The 18,948-nt window shown below is 36.7% G+C and overlaps 1 pseudogene; it reads right to left on the bottom strand.

Moving 5' to 3' along the window:
- Positions 1-10,600: 10,600 nt before the first annotated feature.
- LOC131902676 (killer cell immunoglobulin-like receptor 3DL1) lies at positions 10,601-17,691 on the bottom strand (annotated as a pseudogene).
- Positions 17,692-18,948: the final 1,257 nt, after the last annotated feature.

The raw sequence follows: 18,948 nt of genomic DNA on the forward strand, positions 1-18,948 counted from the left end.
GGTGCTACTTTGGCTGACAAGAGGCAGAACCAGAATAAAACATATTGGGTGTCGTAAGTGGCTTGAGGCGTCTGCCTGACCACAGCTCGGAAAGCTTAACAACATAAACCTCCGCCCTTGTTGCCACGTTCATTAATTTTGTGTGTGACAGGGTTCTCTGTAGCCCTGGCTATACTGGAATGCACTTTGTAGACCAAGCTAGGTCGGCTTTGAATTCAAAGCCCCTCTAGCATCTGCCTTCAAAGTTCTTTGATTAAATGTGTATGTTCTCATACTAAGTTAAAAAAATCTCTTTTGCCATTGACTTTGTGGATCATAACTTCTTGGAAATGGTTCAGGCTTTAGCTTTTCAGCAAAAGTATTTACCATGACTACAACTGAGTTTCATCTTGAACCCAATCCCTTTATTCAAAACCATTAAAAAATGGTTAAATCTGATTATTATACTAAAACTTTTGACGTGTTCCTTTGCTTTTTAAATTTGAGACTCAGTGTTTCCTCTGGCATTCTTTGCAACATGTCCAATAATTATTTTTCATATTGTAAGAATAGTCTTAATGTATTAGTTAAAGTGATTATACTGCTGTTATTCCAGTTTCATGTTATAGTTATTCAGTTTCTTAATTAATCATGCAGGTATTTAGAATAATAAAATTCCACTTTTTAAAAATCAAACCCACAAAGCAAGTAAGTTTTTGCTGTATTTGAAATTTGTTTTTAGAAGTTGAAAAAAATATCAAAAGATGGAGAATCTCTCATGCTCATGTATCAGTAGGAATTGCATAGTAAAAATGCCCAATCTATCAAAAGTAATCTAAAGAATCCCATCTATGCAGTCACATCAAAATTCCAACACGATGCTACACAGATCTTAAAGAGACAATTTCAGCTTGAATGTAAACACACAGAAAATAACAGGATAGTTAAACTATCATGAACAATAAAAGAACTGCTGGAGTTCTCACCATTCCTAACTTCAAGTCATACTATAGACCTATATGAATAAACACACCACAGTATTGGTGGAAAGACAGACAGGTTCATCAACAGAATCAATTTGAAGACTCAGACATAATTCCAGACATCTATGCATATCTGATCTTTGCTAAAGAAACTCAAAACGTTCACTGGAAAACAAGACAGTATCTTCAACAAATGGTTTTGATCAGACTGGATGGCTGTGTGTAGAAGAATGCAAATAGCTTCGTAGTTATCAATTGAAACAAATTCAAAATGAGTATAATCCCTAATTGCATTCTAAATATCTAAATATTCTCCTTAAAGATTCATAGAAATGCAGCTCTCATACCTGAAGGGGAAAAAAAACCTTGATTTTCATCAAACAAACACCAATACAAACGCCAAAACAAACAATAGAGAGAACAGATGATTATGAGGTGTCTAGGCCTAGCTGATCTATTACAGCAGAACTCCTGCACCTAAGGCTCAGGCAACATCAGGCAAGAAGGGAAAGAAAGATTGTAATACCCAGAGGAAGAAGATGTTTGCTGTGAGATGGCATCTGCTAGAAATGTAAATATAAAATCATGTAAATATAAATGACATTATAAACATTAATCTGATTATATTTATAAAATTAGGAATATATATAGATATTTAAAGGTAATTAAAAAGAAAAATGAATTTGAGAGAAGAAAATGCTGTATATGAGAGTTTGAGAGGAGTAAAGAAATGAAAAATGGTTTAGTTTTAATTTATTTGAAAAAGTATATTAATAAAAGTTTTAAGTTTAGAAATGTAGAATAATACATAAGAAAAAGCCTAATAATATGATAAAATATTGCAGATACTAAATATTACATGTGCATACTACACTCCTAGGATTTCTGTGGCCAATAGTCAGTCCTATTTCAAATGTTCCCAATTCTTTGCAGTGTTTTGCAGCTTCTTGGCCTCTGACAGAATCTTCTAGAAATACATCATAAGAATATTGATGTTTCATATCTACGTTCATTGTCAAGAATGGTATATATTCTTCTGAAATAAAGAGTAAGTGCTGTAGATTCAGGAAAGAGCCGTGTAAAATAAAAGTGTCTGAAAATATGCAATAATACGTCATCAAATTTTATATATTAAACATTCTCAAATATTTCTATGTAAACCATTCAACAATGACGTGAAACAACACGACATAGAAATACATTTCTGGTGTTTTGGGTAAAGAATGGTGAGTGTATAGGGCTAGAGAAATCACTTACACATTAAGAGTGTGTTCTGAACTTGCAGAGGACCCAACTTCAGTTCCCAGTGCTCACAACAGGAGACTCACAACTGCCTGTGACTCCAGCTCCTGAAAATCCAATCAATGCCCTCTTCTGTCCTTACAGGCACCAGAACTCACATGTACATATACACCCATCATTTAATTAGTGTGTGCTCTCATACTATGCTAAAGGAGACTCCCCTTTTACAATTGCCTTTTACCACTTACGAAGGACCATAGCTTGGTTTGTGTATCAGGCTAATTGTGGCCTCAGAAAATACCCTGTGTTTATATTTGTGGAATAACTTGAGTAATATTGGCATCAACTCTTTGAAATTCTGGTAGAATTCTGCACTAAATCTATTTCTTTTTGCTGAAGAGATATTTTATTGACTGCTTTGATTTCACTTAAATTGCTTATCTAATCTTCATTTAATCTTTATCCTTTATAAGTGGTATGCATAGAGAAAATTATCCATTTCTTCTAGATTTTCCAATTTGGTGCAGAACAGGTTTTTAAAGTATGTCCTTATGATTCCTTTGTCTTTGATTTACTTTTGTCTATTTTTTTATGTCCCATGTTTGTGTCTTATTTCTTAATTTAGATATTCTTCCTATGGTTTAGTTAAGTTGGATAAGGGTGAATCTTATTGATTTTTCCTGATGACTAAAATTATTTTATTGTTTCTTTGTATTTATTTTGTTTGTATTGCATAAAATTCAACCATGAGTTTGTTTATTTCTTGCCCTCTACTCCTGCTGGGTGTGATTTCTCCTTTTTGTTCTAGAGCTTTCTGGTGTTGCTGTTAACTTCCTTGTATTATACCTCTACAATATTTTATTTATGTACTTAAGGATCTGACTATAAGTTTGGGTATATCAATTATGTATGTCATTGTGACCTGTAATCATGTTTGTATCTATTTTTCTAGCACCTATTGTCTATCTCTCATCTATGAATCTATTATTTATCTATCATGTATCTAGTCATCTTTGTGGTTTTTCTATGTATGTATGTATGTATGTATGTATGTATGTATGTATCTATCCATCTATCATCTATCTATCTATCTATCTATCTATCTATCTATCTATCTATCTATCTATCTATGTATCTCTCTATAATCTATCTATCTGTCATCTATCTATCTATAATTTAATATCTATCTATTGTCTATCTAAATACATATATACCTATTAACTATCCATCATCTTTTTTCTCTCCTCTTCATTCTATCAATCAGATGATCTGTCAGTCAATTATTTATATATTTGTGATTTATTAATCTATATTTCAATCATCTATTTTTGCACATCTTTCTTCTACACATTATCTATTTACCTCTGCTTGTCATTCTGTCTGCCTATTATATTCTTTTAAATAGCTCTAAATAGCATATGTTTTTCTGCATATTCACAACATATTTTTCCTTTCAAAGTAAGTCTTGAGGATTTCCATGGAGTTTTCAGTCCCTCAGTCTCCTCTCCAGAATTTTCATTCATCATGCAACCAAGACAGTATGCCATGGGTTGAAGAGAGGCAACCAAGCTTCACAGTTCCAGACACAATTACAGTTACCTTAGCAGAATGCTAAGGAGATTAGACTATCCTTGCCTGCCACTAATATAAGTTAGTATTCCTGTTAAGAGATAGTCTAGCTTTTGTGGGAGTCCTTTTTTTCTTGGTAACTCACTTTCATTAAGGACTCAATGGGGACACAGGAAGGTGTTTTTTTTTGTGGGCTCAAATGCTGATATAGCTGTAGCCCAGTTAACATCCTGTCTGTGTTCCTTCAAAACAACAGGTACTCATGAGATAGTAGGACCCACAGGAGGTGTGAGGTCTCAGTTACTTACCACACATTTCTAAATTTGTTACTTCACATGCAAAATAAGCAGTTCCTTTTTGAAATACTTAGTTAGTCTTGTGGGGAATTGCAGAAGAAACAAAGAATCCTTCTGTTTATATTTCCAACATGAAAGCAGGATTTCCCTAAAAGTGTCTAATGTTGCTCAAATTCCTGTCTCTCTTTTCTCCTTATATTTAGCCTAGGTTATATCAGAATTCAGTCATGGAGCAGATACTAGCCTCAAACTTGAATTAATTCTCTTCAATCTTGCCCAATTCTAGGAATTTAAATGTTCATTCTAACACTTGTCTGTAAACATTTTTATCTTTATTTTTATTTTTAAAGGAGAAAAGGTTTGTTTCACTTACAGTTCCATCACTCTGGGTGAATCCCAGGGACTGTCACTCAAGAGACAGTTGGTCAATTTGGACCCACAATTAAAAATCAGATCAAGGAGTATTTCCTTATAGTGAACTGTTTACTTCACTCTTAAAGATTTAAGGACTACCTTAGGAAATGATGCCACTCTCTAAATGTTGGGCAGGTCTCTTCACTTCGCCAATTAAACTAAACAGGAAAATTCCCCTCACCCCAGACGTGCTCATATGCAAACTCTCTGTGATTTATACAACTCTTAGACTCTAGAAATTATTCTGTATTCTGGCAAGTTGATATTTTAAATTAAGTTCACACTAGCAGATATACCAAGATAATACTGCCATTTACAATTGCCTAAGATATTTAGAAACAACTCCTACACCTCTCTTGAGAGTATACCTGAAGGAATTTATTCATCAGCACACTATGGATAGAGTTGTATACTTATGTTTGTTGATCCACTAGGTAATCCTAGCTGCTGTGAGTTCATTTGCAGTATCGCTTTGTCATATTCAGAGACCAGACTCTCACTGTACTCCTTCCCATCTTCTAACTCTTATGCTCATTTCAAAGCCTTCTTTTATGATAGTCCCTGAAGCTGGAGGGGTCGTTGTAGATGTCCCAAGATTGCTGTTTGTGTCTACATAGTGTTTTAGAACTCTTTGGCTGCACCAGTAATGGGTTGACCACTCCCATAATTTTTGTGCCACCTTTACTCCAGCACATCATGTTGGGAAAATTGTAGGTTAGAAGTTATGTAGCTGGATGGGCACCCCTGTTCCTCTACTGGAAGTCTTGACTTGTTAAGGAGATGGCTTGTTCAGGCTCTGAATCCCCCATTCTTAGGAGTCTTATAGAATGTCACTCTCATAGATTCCTGGGAGTTTCTATTGCACAAGGTTTTATAGATCACCCCAGAGATCCTCCTGAATCCAATTGTCTCTCTCAGCACTCTTTGTCTCCATTTTCTTCTCATTGTATCCCTTCTCTTCCCATGAACACACTCATATCCATATCCTTTACCCCCAATCACCTATGATGTCCATTCTGTTTACCCTTCATAGTGAGATATATGTGTCTCCCTTGAGCCCTCCTTGTTACTTTGCTTCTTAAGGTCTGTAGATTATAGCATTCTTTTCCTTTACTTTATGACTACTATCCACTTATAGGTGAGTATGCATCATTTTTGCCTTTCTGGGTCTGGGTTACCTCACTCAGGGTGATCTTTTCTACTTCCATCCATTTGCTAGCAAATTTTTTGATGTCATTAATTTAACAGCTGAGTAATACTCTATTGTATAAATGTAATACATTCTTTATCCATTCTTCATTTGATGGACATCTAGGTTGTTTCCATTTTCTGGATATTGTGAATAATGCTGATGTGAACATGGTTGAGCAACAGTCCTTGTAATATGTTAGAGTGTCCTCTTGGTATATGCACAGGAGTGGTATAGCTGGGTCTTGAGGTAGGTCAGTTCCCAATTTTCTGCAAAACCCCCATATTGACTTCCAAAGTGCCTGTGCAAGTTTGTATTTCCACCTGCAGTGGAGAGGTGTTCCCCTTGTGCCGCATCCATTTCAGCATAAACTGTCATTTGTGTTTTTGATCTTAGCCATTCTGATAGGTGTAATATGGACTCTCAAAGTCATTTTGATTTTAATTTCCCTGATGGCTAATGGTGTTGATTATTTCTGCATGTGCTTCTCAGCCATTTGAGGTTCCTCTGTTTAGAGTTCTTTATTGAAATCCATACCTCATTTTTAATTGGATTATATTCACAAATTTTAATTGGTCATATAATAAAAACTCAATGCTAGATATCAAGGTAAATCCTGAAAGATCAGAGGAAACAAGCCACAGGCACTTGTCACCTTGCCAACTCCTCAGCTCATCCTGTCCCCATGAATCCTCAGACTGAATTTCTCTGAGTCCTCAGCCAAAATGCTCTAGTTCCTGTCTCCTCACACCTTATATGCCTTTCTCTGCCCATACATTTTATTTCTTCCCTAATGCTGGGATTAATGGCACGTGCTCTTCCCAAATACTGATAGCAAAGGCATGAGATCTCAAGAACTGGGATTAAGGGCTTGACTCTCAAGTACTAGGATTAAAGATATGTGCCACCACTGCCTGCTCTCTTTCTCTCCTAGACGGAAGCAATCTCATGTAGTCCAGTGTGGCTTTGAACTCATAGAGATCCAAACATGTCTCTGCCTCCTGAGTGCTAGGATTTAAGGTGTATGCTACCACTGCCTGGCTTCTGTGTTTAATCTGGTGCCTGTTTCTGCCTTCTGAACCTCAGGAAAGCTTTATTTCATACACAATATATCATCACAGGATTGTTTGACTTTTTTGATGCCTATTTTCTTGGGTTCTTTATATATGTTGAAAATCAGCCTTCTGTTAGATGTGGGTTGGGTGTGTTTGTTTGTTTTTTGTTCTAGACCTTGCAGGTATCTTGTTATGTTGCTAGTATGACATCTTTCTAATTTCTTTATGAAGACACGTAAAACTTTCCCCTTAACACTGCTTTTATTATGTCTCATAAGTTTGAGTAGTATGTGTATTCATTTTCTTTCATTCTAGGAAGTCTTTTATTCCTTTCTTCATTTATTCCTTGACTCAGTTGTGATTAGGCAGACAGTTATACAGTTTCCATGAGTTTGTAGGCTTTCTGTTGTTTTAGTTTTTGTTGAAATACATCTTTAATTCATGGTGTTCTGAGAGGATGCAGGGGCTTATTTAAATTTTTTTGTGTCTGTTGAGAGTTGCTTTGTGACTCATTATAAGGTTAATTTTGGAAAAATTTGATGGGAAGAAGCTATATTCTTTTGTGTTTGGTTGAAATGTTCTATGGATATCTGTTAGACCCATTTGGTTCATAAAGCCTGTTAGCACTATTATGTCTCTTTTTGTTTTGTCCTGACGACCTCTTCATTGGGGGAAGTGGGTTACTGAACTCTCCCACAATTTATGTGTGAGGTTCAATGTGTGATTGAAGCTTTAGGTATGTTTCTTTTACAAATGTATGTGCCCCTGTGTCTGGGGCATAGATGTTTAGAATTACAATGTCCTCTCAGTGGGTTTTTCCTTTAATGAGTTTAAAATATCCTTCCCTATCCCTTTTGATTAATTTTCGGTGGAAGTCTATTTTGTTGGACATTAGAATAGCTACATCAGCTTGCTTCTTAGGTCCCTTTGCTTGGAAACACTTTTTCATCCTTTTACTCTTAGACAATGTCTATGTTTAGTGTTGAGGTATGTTATGTGTATGCAGCAAAGGGATGGATTGTGTTTCCATATTCATTCTGTTAGTTTGTGTCTTTTTATTGGGGAACTGAGTTCCATTGCTACTGAGAGATATTAATGACCACTGGTTAATTCCTATTACTATGTTGTTGCTCTTGGAAGTGTGTGTGTGTGTGTGTGTGTGTGTGTGTGTGTGTGTGTGTGTGTGTGATGAGTGAGTGAGTGTGTGTGTGTGTGTGTGTGTGTGTGTGTGTTTCACATCTCTGGGTTTTGCTTGTGTATGTTTATTTATTGCCTGTGTTTTCATGAGTATAGTTTTCCTCTCAGGGTTAAAATATTCCTGCTTGTACCTTCTCTAGGGCTGTATTTGTGCATAGATATTGTTTCCATTTAACTTTGAAATGAAATATATTGTTCTTTCCATCTGTGGTGTTTGAAAGTTTTGCTGGGTATCATATTCTGTGATTGCATCTGTGTTCTCTTAGAGTCTATAAAACACCAATCTAGGCCCGACTGGCTTTTAAAGGCTCCATTAAGATATCAGGTGTAATTCTCACAGTTCTGCCTTTATATGTTACTTGGCTTTTTTTTTTCCTTTGCAGCTTTTAATAATCTGTCTTTTTTACTTCATGTTTTGTGTTTTGATTATTATATGGTGTGGGGACATTTTTTCTGGTCCTATCTGTTTGGTGTTCTGTAAGGTTCTTTTTCATCATAGGCATTTTGTCTTTAGGTTGGGAAAATTTTTTTCTATGATTTTGTTGAATATATTTTCTGCCCATTTGAACTGGGGTTCTTCTTTTTCTTATATTCCTCTTATTCATAGATTTGTCTTTTTCATAATGTCCCAGATTTCCTGGATGTTTTCTGTTCAGAATGTTTTAGAATTAACATTTTGTTTGACTGATTCATCTCTCCCCTCCAATATATCTTCTATGCCTGTGATTCTCTCTACTATCTCATATATTCTGTTGGTGATGTTTCCATCTGTAGTTCCTGTTCACTTACTCAGATTTTCTATTTCCAAAGTCCTTCCTTTTATGTTTTCTTTACTGCTTCTATTTCCATTTTTATGTCTTGAAGAGTTTCCTTCACCTGCCTTAGCTTTCTTGGCATTATTTATGAGATTTATTTATTTCTTCCTATGTTTTATTTTAGCCCATGACTTCAGAAAAAGTCTTCTTCTTACACAAGGCAAGGCTGGATCTAAGGACCCAGGGTAAGACACTACTCACTGCCAGCTAAGATTCCCTAAAGCTGACGCAATAGCTCCCAACTTCACCTTCTTCCCTGAGCTCCAATTTCCAGACTACAACTTGGTCAGATAATTTTTACTATATTGAGGTCCACACTGTACTAGGAATCCCAGAGATCAAGCAGCACCCAGACACCTCAGTCAGGTGATTTTTAAAGGCCAAGTACCTAAAGTAAATATTCTGTCTATGTGCAAACAGAATATCATCTGGTACAAAGAAAGCTTTAATATCTCGAAACAGAACAAGAATTGTTAAATTTACATAATACCAGGCAATGATAAAAATAATCACTAAGCAGACTTTAACATTTGCAAATTCAATTTTGATATCTACTTATTTTAATCATAGCAATTTTAAACTTTAAAACATATAGTTAGCTGTCAATGTGACATTAGCCATCCCAGTGTATGAGGAGATACTTATGGGTGCATGGGTGACACAAAATTTGGTGTACTTACAAAAGCCAAGGTTAGCGTGGGTGAAGATAAAGGAAACCTACACCCCTGGAGCTCCCTGCATATTGTGCAGCTTGGTAAACTGGATGGTTTCCTCAGCTTTTGTTATTACTCATATGAAGTTAGGAAGGACCTTTGTGAATTCCGTATGTTTCAGCATCTTCCTGAGCCTTTTGAATTTTAGTTTAGATCTGGTGACTTAATTATTTCTCTTCCAAAAGGCAATGTTCCAATTCTGAGGAACTAACTTTTCAGTAGGAAGGTAATTGAAAAATAAGAGAATGAGGTGCTTACTTCAACCACACCTTAGAAAATGTTTCAATAATGGGGATGTATACACTGAAATATTAAAGAAATATGAGGATGGTTCTGGTGAGAGAAGACCTTGACATACAGCATTTGGGGTACACAGTACAACAAATGATAAAACCCAATGTTAAGAGTAGGCTTTCAGAGCCGGGCGGTGGTGGTGCACGCCTTTAATCCCAGCACTCAGGAGGCAGAGGCAGGCGGATCTCTGTGAGTTCGAGGCCAGCCTGGGCTACCAAGTGAGTTCCAGGAAAGGCGCAAAGCTACACAGAGAAACCCTGTCTCAAAAAAGCAAAAAAAAAAAAAAAAGAGTAGGCTTTCAGAATGTTATCAGCAGCAGAGTTAGAAAGACAAGTTTGGGTAATTGAATGTGAATTATATATATAAAATATATATATAATATATATATATATAAAATATATATAATATATATATTTCATATATATAGGAAATTGTTTTGAAACTCATTATGCTGTATAACATGATTACATATTAGTAACATACACTAATAAAGAGTGAGCCTCTTGTTGATCTGCAATTGTGAGATACTCAACATGGTTACAGCTTCAAGTATATCTAGAACTTACAGTCAGTCAGGTTGTAGAGGTCTGCCAGAGTGAAATGAAATAGAGAACCATGAACAAAGCACAAGATTTTGAATTCTGTTGAGTGGGTTGCAAGGACCATAACCTTTGTAAGTAAAGGACAGCCACGTTCAGAACCATATTAGAATAATGAAACACAAATTTAGAGACCTCTGTCTTCACATTCTAGCTGTTATTTCACTGCATCTACCGGTCTTTACTGGAGAAAGGACTGTGGTCTTCCTCATATATTTCTTTGAGACTCATGGGATGAACATCTTTCATCTCAGCTTAACATTTCCTGACTTCCATGTACAAACTGGGATCTATGGAAAATTCCTTTCTGGGAAACGGGAGTGGTCAATTTTTGTTTGAAGATCATCTGATCAAATTCTAAGTATGTCACCTCCTGCACTTCTTCTCTTTCAGGATTCTGGAAATGGTAAATGTCAAGTGATATTGTGTGCACATAATCTTGCAGAGAATAAAGGTATATTAGACTATACGGAAGAGAGAAGACTCTGGAGGACCTACCTGTCTGTTCAGTGTTGCTCTCACTTCAGAGTCTTGGTCCATGATGGCTGCATTTTAGAGGACAGAATTAATCAAACCCATGTAATAAAGTACTTCTGCACTCTCATTTCAAATGCAAGGTACTAGTGAGAGATATGGTAAAACCCAAGGTTGCTCACCCACTGCAAATTAGAACTAGATTTTCTACAACGCTGTACCTAGAAATTCTTTCTTCAGCATATACTCTCTGCCCTCTTCCTCCTCCCCTTCCTCCCTCCTTCTGTTCCTCCTTCTCTCCCTGCCTCCCAATCTCTCTCTCTCTCTCTCTCTCTCTCTCTCTCTCTCTCTCTCTCTCTCTCTCTGTTTCTTTCTTTCTCTCTTTCTCACACTTTCCTGTTAAACCTTATCCTTGATATTAGTGCATGCTTTGGATGCAAAGATGCAGAAGATGCATTGAGGAATTCAGTGGGCTGAAAACTGTGGAGAAGAGCAGAGGCTGTGGATTTTCTCTAGAAAGCTCTGTCTTAGTTTCCCTGTCTTGGTCAAAGTATTTTTTTTATAAATTAAGAAAACATACCTCTACTTCTCTGGTCTTGTTTTCTCACACTACTCAGATGACATTCACTGGCTTGTTCCTGAGACTTACTCTTTTTGGTAGAGCAACAAGAATAAAGGAGGATGATGAGGAAGACAAGGATCATGGCCACTGATAGCCCAATCACAATATGCAGGTACCTGCGGTTATCTGGAGGAAGAGCTATATAAGAGGTATATCTCAGTATCCCCGTTTTGACAGATTACATAGTATTTATCGATTAATAGATAACTGATAAAATATTGTTTTAGGACAAGAGTCTTGATGGAGAACCCACTAATAATATTCTGCTCAATGGAAACAGTATTAAATGGACTTCTAATGAATTATTATTATACCCAGATATGACTATCTTTCTCAACTCTCATCAGAGAATCTATATTTGGGATAGATGGTGATTAATACAGATACCCACAACTGGGCAAGTTGTGGAGATGAAGAGGCTATAGAACTATGGTACTAAATGAGATGTTTACATCTCAAATCCTTCTCCAAATGTTCAGCATCATTGTGAAAGGTATGGAGGAAGAGATTGCAATAAGAGGCTATGGATAACTATAAGAAAGCTGTCTTCTGTACACTGAGGACAGGTGAAAAATGAACTTCACAGGAGAGTGGAGGTAAACATGAGGTCCCACCTCTAGTCAAGGGGCTATAGGCTATTGGTGACTGTTGGGAGAATGAGTGTCAGTTTTAGGAGAGTTTCTACTAGTAAATGGACTATGCTCTAGCAGAAGTCTACATCTCCAGGAATATATTGGCATTATTCCAGGGGCAGAAAACTGCAGGATACTAGGTTCAAATAATATGTTCAGTAGCTCAATCTGAGATTGATATCGGTGCTCATTAGATCTTCTTTGCTTCTGTAACACCTTGAACTAAACATTTAATTCTCTTTGGGGAAAAAAGTGAAGTCAAGTCTAATGTGTCAGAAGTAGTATTTTTATATGATATCTTCCCTTCTGCTCACTTGTTTCCTTCTTCATGTCCCATCACCTCCTCCCCAGGAGGATTTGAGCTAGAATGAGCACTTCATTGATCCTGAAAAGGGAGTAAAATTTACTCTTCTTTTCACTCACCAAGGTCTCAGGTACAGAAATTAGAGATGCATAGTCATTAAATTTCCCAAACTGCTCCTAAACAACTTCTAATGTTGAAGAGTTCAAGAATCAGAGAGGGGAGATGATGATAATAAGAATACAGAGTCATGAAGGAGCTGAGACAAATTAAGCCACAGAGCTTTTGGTCCCTAAGCGTCCGCAATAGAAGAGGAATCAATTACTCACTGGTTGTGAAGTCTGCTTCTGTGCAAGAAGTGCAGTTTCTTGTTGAGTTAACTAGAGAAGCGGACAGGAGATGGAGAACGTTCATCAGAGGCTGTCTGCCTTCCCCTTAAGGAAAGTTTTTTAAATTTGGACAGTGACCACCACCCACTCCATCTTAGTGCTGAGACTGCAGAGTTATAGGATGACATTTAGTGGATTGCTTCTAGCTGTTGGCTCTGTCCTTGGATTTCAAGTTTTGCTGATTCATAGGAATGCTGTGGGAAGATGTATGTGAGCAAGAGTTCAGGAGGGCTGCTCCATCTCTGCTCTGCCCAAACCGATACGAACCTCATCCCTAATGAGTCTGTCCTGACCCATGGAAATGTCTGCCTCTATTCATAGATATCCCAGTGTGGATGCAAAGTCATATAAGATGTGTTCAGGAGGCTTTCTGTTTGTTGCTTTGTAATCTGCTACCAAGTCCCAAATTCCGTGTTTTTTACAAAAGGTTTTCAGTTGAAATATAATTCTTTCCCTTTCCCTTCCCTTTCCTCTCTCCAGTCCCTCCCAGCAACCTTTCCTCCAAGCTTTCTCATATCCCCACAACACTCTTAAATTGATAGCCTCTTGTTCACTGAAAATTATTGTTATATATGTATATAAAGCTATGCATATTCACATATATATGTACACATGTCATATATACACATACATGTATACATACATGTACATACATACACATCACATATGTATATACACATATATAACTGTAACACACATATACAAATATATGTTTAATTCCACACATGTGACATTAAGACTCACAGCAGTCCTTCTCTGTAGCTCCCAATGCTACGTTCTCTCTATCATCAATTGGAGGATCCTGAGACATGACATCAGTATTTCATTAATCACAAGATATGAGATATATATGAAGTTCTCTTACCTGTGACAAGACTGTACAAGGGGTCACTTGGGGTTGACCACACATGGGAAGAGTTCTTAAAAGAGCCATAGCATCTATAGTTGCCTGCCTGGACCACAGGACCAAGATGGAAGTTGGCTTGGAATGTTCCATTATGGCTCCTCACTGAAGACAGCGCATGTCCCGTGGGTACCCCTTCTGTGGACAGATGGAACATGTCAAACTGAAGTTCAGAGACACAGAACAAGGTCATGTTCTCTCCTGACATCACCACAGGACCCATCAGGACTGACAGAGAAGGTTTCTTGTATAAACCTGGAAGAAAAGAGGAAGAGATAGTTACCAGTGTTCATTCACTCCTCAGTGTTCCCTCTACTTGCTTCTATTTTTTTGATCTCTCTGCCTCTTACCATCTCCCTCTCTCTATTTCTCCCTTTCTCCTCTCCTCCCTTTCTCTCCTTCTCTCTTTATTTCTATGTTACCATCTTTAGTCTATGACCTCACTCTGTACTCAAATATTGCCAACTTTTGCTTATTGACATTTTTTGCCTCTATTTGCAGTGGTTCATTCCATATGTCTTTTAAAGTTTGTTTGTATGAGCATAATTAATTTTATCTAGCACTCAACTTCATTATGAAATATTCCTATGCAAACATATATATTTTTATGCTTATTTTAAGTTTTGAAATTGAACTATATATCATTTAATGTTTTTAAATATTGTTACATATATAATTATAGATGTATAATATTAACCATATTAAGGCTAGTATTCTTTATTGCCCTTCTACTTCCAATAATCACATTCATTTTATCAATTTGTCTTCTCTATATTTCAATTTTTCTAATTGATTTGCAAGTCAATGGGTTCAATTAGAGTTACTCATGATTTTGTTTTAATTAGCATACCAAGTAAGAGTCTTCATTATGACATCCTCATACAGCTCCTTTTGTTCATTTTCTACCCTCTTCCCTCCTTGTACCAGATTTGCTGATCTCTTTACTTCCCTCATTTCCTCCTCCATGGTCATATGTCTTTCACTTATTTCCCATCCCTCAATATTAAATATTTCTTCCTCTCATGGTCACTTACTAAATTCATGACCTATAACTTTGCCATCCTATATATAATAAAATCTAGAATCTAATATCATTCTATTTTTCTTTGTAGGTCTTGTATCTGTTTACATATCTGTGTTAATTAATCTCTCTTTCAAAGTACAGAATATTATATATATATATATATTTCTCTTGAACAATGGCCATGGTGATCTTCCCTTTCTTGTTCCTCTTAGTGTGTGTACTGATCAAGTGTGATCTGTCATCTACTTCCCAAGCACTTAGTTCAGAATTTAGTTTTTGCTTCTACCTTTATAAGACTTCTACCAAGACAACCAGGCATATCATGTGTCTGACAAGCTCTGTCTTGACATATTTAACATCTGCTATAATTTTTCCATCTTTACTTTCAATGTTTCCATTCAGGCTTCTGTCTTTTTGTAGTTTTTCTATTTGCACACATTCCATGTTTACTAATTCCCAGTCTTTTCTGGGTTTCACCTGTGTGAAGGCATAAGGATTCATTAATAACCAACCCAATTATGTATTTGGACTCAGGTCAGACAAGTGATCTCTCTGGCTGTCTTGACAGACTTATAGAGGTAGAAGTAAAACATTTCTGAATGTTAGTAGAAAGACTTCATTCTCTCTGGTTCATATTCTGCTCAACCCAATTGCCTTTCTTTCTTTCTTCCTTTCTTTCTTTCTTTCTTTCTTTCTTTCTTTCTTTCTTTCTTTCTTTCTTTCTTTCTTTCTTTTTTTCTTTCATTTGTTCTTTTTTTGGAGACAGGATTTCTCTGTATAGTTTTGGGCATTTCCTGGAATTTGCTTTATGGACCAGGCTGGCCTCGAACTCACAGAGATTCACCTGCCTCTGCCTCCCTAGTGCTGAGATGAAAGGCATGGGCCACAACCGCCCGACTCCAATTAGCATTTTCTGTGTATCTCTACTTATGACTCCTTTGTACCTCCCTGTATCTATGCTTTATGTTAAAACCAATGGTCTGTTCTTGTATATTTCTTTTCATTGTCTGTATCAGTAAAATACTCTACAAGGTTGCCTTCATGTAAATTTCTCACAATCATTTTCTTGTGATCTCCCACAGCTTTTAGTGTATAGAATATTTTTCTGTATCACAAAGAGAATGAAAAGCATGTATGCACTCTCTTCTTACCTGTGATCTTTATATCAATGGGGTCACTAGAGTCTGACCACTCATGTGGTGAGAGATTGTAAGAACTGTAGCATTTGTAAGTTCCAGCATGGTCATGTGTCACAGGACCTATTGAGAAGTTGGCCCGGGAACCCCCAAGATGATGTTCTGCAGAAAGCTTTAAAAAGTCCTTGATTGTTCCATTTTTATGTGAAGTCAAAATGAAGGTTTCAAACATAATCTCTGATCGACACTCCAGTGTCACTTTCTCTCCTAAATCCACCAGGGGAGTTTGTAAGGCCAAAAGGAAAGGCTTTCTGTAGATTCCAAAGAATAAAGAAATTGTATGAACCTGATCAAAATCTCTGTGTCCTTGAAGACCTATGGTTCTCCCTCAATTGGTCTGTGCTCCCTGTTAGTGCTCCAGTGCACTTGTTCTTGTCTATTTCAACTCTAGACACAGACTCCTCCATCCTCTGTGTCCATTTCCTACTTATCTGACTCTAGGATTATCACAATATTTTCCCACTGGCTTGTTGCAAGAATGTGTCTTTTAAACCCTTTTTTTCATAGGTCCTATTGTCTTTTTCTAAGACTGGAAAGTGCAGGAAAAATAGCAATTTTCACAACAGGCTGCTCTATGTGTCCTTTTTATGCAACTTTGATAAAGTATAATCTTTGGCAGAATGAAGGAATTATTATTGAACGTGGTTATCAGGGAAACACTTCTAGCCCTATGCATGGTTCAAATCACTATAAGATATTCCTGATCCAGAATCAAAAGCATTGTTTCCTCCTAACATGAATTAACATCCTGACTTTAGTGATCTCAGATCATCCCTTCCATACTTCTAAATTTGCCCTTGACATGAGTTCCTATATTATTTTCCAATTGCTAACATAACAAATTACCACAAATTTGATTCTTAAAAGGAATACAAGTATTGTGGAGATCAGAATTCTGAAAAGCTCAAATGGCATAAATCAGGTTTCTTCAGGGATAGTGACTACTGAAATCGCTAGGGAAGTATGCATGTTTTGCCTTCTAGCTTCTAGAGCCTCATGCATTCCTTGGTGCTTGGAACCTTCCTCCATGTTTAGAGTTTGTGACACAGTGTCTCCTCATGATGATTTGTTTTGCCCAAAACTAAATTTTTTCCTATTTTGTTATATCAACCCTTATAGTTCTCCAGACCTGGAACAATTCAGGATATTCTTGCATCCTGATATCAACTTGTTAAGTTCTGAGTTCCATCTTCCATCCCAACTTTTCTTTGACTTATTTAACACACAGGAAGCCTTAGGGACTAGAAAAATGCATGACATTGTATATCTTATTATGCCCAGAATATTATATATTTGTCTGTGTTGAATATTCCTTTATAAGTCCAAACTCTTACTAACACTGAAAATTCCAGGGTTGGGAGATTTGGGGAAATGAAAGGCACTCAAAACATCATCTCTAACCTGAAATTATGATCTTCACAGGGTCACTGTTGGCTGAAATTTTAAAAGGGAAATGGTAATTAAAACCTTGGCATCTATATGTCCCTGCATGTGCTGATGTCACAGGCTCCAAGACAAATTTCTTCTTGAATTGTCTTCCCTGGATCTGAGGGATAGGATTACCATGATCTTTGTACAACTTGAAAGCGTAATAGTTTCTATGAGAGTCACATCGAAGTTCCACATGCTGTCCCAAAGGAACAATATGGCTTGGCCGGGCAGAGAGTGAAGGCTTGTCATGATATCCTGCAGAGGGATGCACAGAGAAAATATTTAATGATGCTCCTTCATCCCTGAGAGCTGAGTCTCCAATTTTCTCTTCTTTGGGTTTCTTTGTATAACACTTTTCTATGAATTGATACATCCCTTCTTCAATGTAAGAGGCTGAGATGTTCAGGATATTCAGAAAGTAAACAAACTTTCTATGTCATGCAAAGGTGAAACATTCAAGATTCATCAGTGGCCCTTCCCAGCTCTATAGAAAGAGTAAGATACTGGACCAGCTGAGCTCTGAGTGCTAATGTCTAAGACCTGTTGGGCTGCCTGAAAGTTGTGCACTGAGCTCTAGGGATTTGGCTTCATGATAATCACTCATATTTGGGTGTGCTTTAAGTAAGGTTTGAGTCACCCTTGCTTCTGTGAGTAACTCCTAATCCACACTGCTATTAGTAATGTAGTAAAACCATGGATTCACAGATTTATGCTTTGGTGCAATCACTGTTTGCTCTGCTATGGATTTCTTTCATGAGTTGAGTAGATTTGTATGTGTTGTACACAATAGGGTCATTTTGAAGTGATAAGTGTGAAATACTGTGGTTTTTAGAATAGTTATGGTCCCTATAGACTTATCTGTTTAATTGCATGGCACATAGGGAATATCACTAATAGGAGGTGTGGCCTCATTGGAGTAGGTGTGGCCTTGTTGGAGGAAGTGTGTTACTGTGGAGGCACGTTTTGTGGACTCTTATGCTCAAACTATTAACAGTGTGAAACACAGTCTCAGTCTGCTGCCAGTGGATCAAAATGAAGAAATCTCTGCTCCTTCTCAAACATCATCATCATGACTGCCTACACACTGCTAGGTTTTCTACCATGATTTTAATGGACTAAAACTCTAAATTGTAAGTCAAGCCCAATCAGATGTTTCCCTTTATTAGAATTTCCATGGTCATGGTGTCTTTTCAGAGCAATAGAAACCCTAAGACAAAGACTGTAAGTGTTATTCAACATACCATATATATGCTATATCTTTCATGTTAAGATATTCAAACTGAGAATTTTGAGTTTTGAATAATGAAGTAAATTTCATCATTAAAACATTATACTTAAAAAAAATTACACCAGAAGTGCAGAAGGAAAGTTACTGTGATTGAGATGATAGATCACAAATGATGCCACCAAGGGAGCAGATAATGACAGTTCTAGATTCACCAACTCTAAAAATCTAACAATGTTCACATGAGAAGTATATCATGAATATTCCAAAACTCATGGATGATGGAGAGATAGCCTCTAGGACCACAGAATTGAGAAGATCTATAGCAATGATGAGGAATGAGTCTTTTGAACTACTTTGCCTGTTATGTACTTTTGTAAAAATTTTTATTCACAGAGTTTATAC

This window comes from Peromyscus eremicus, chromosome 1 (genome assembly GCF_949786415.1).
Source record: "Peromyscus eremicus chromosome 1, PerEre_H2_v1, whole genome shotgun sequence".
Taxonomy (NCBI): Eukaryota; Metazoa; Chordata; class Mammalia; order Rodentia; family Cricetidae; genus Peromyscus; species Peromyscus eremicus.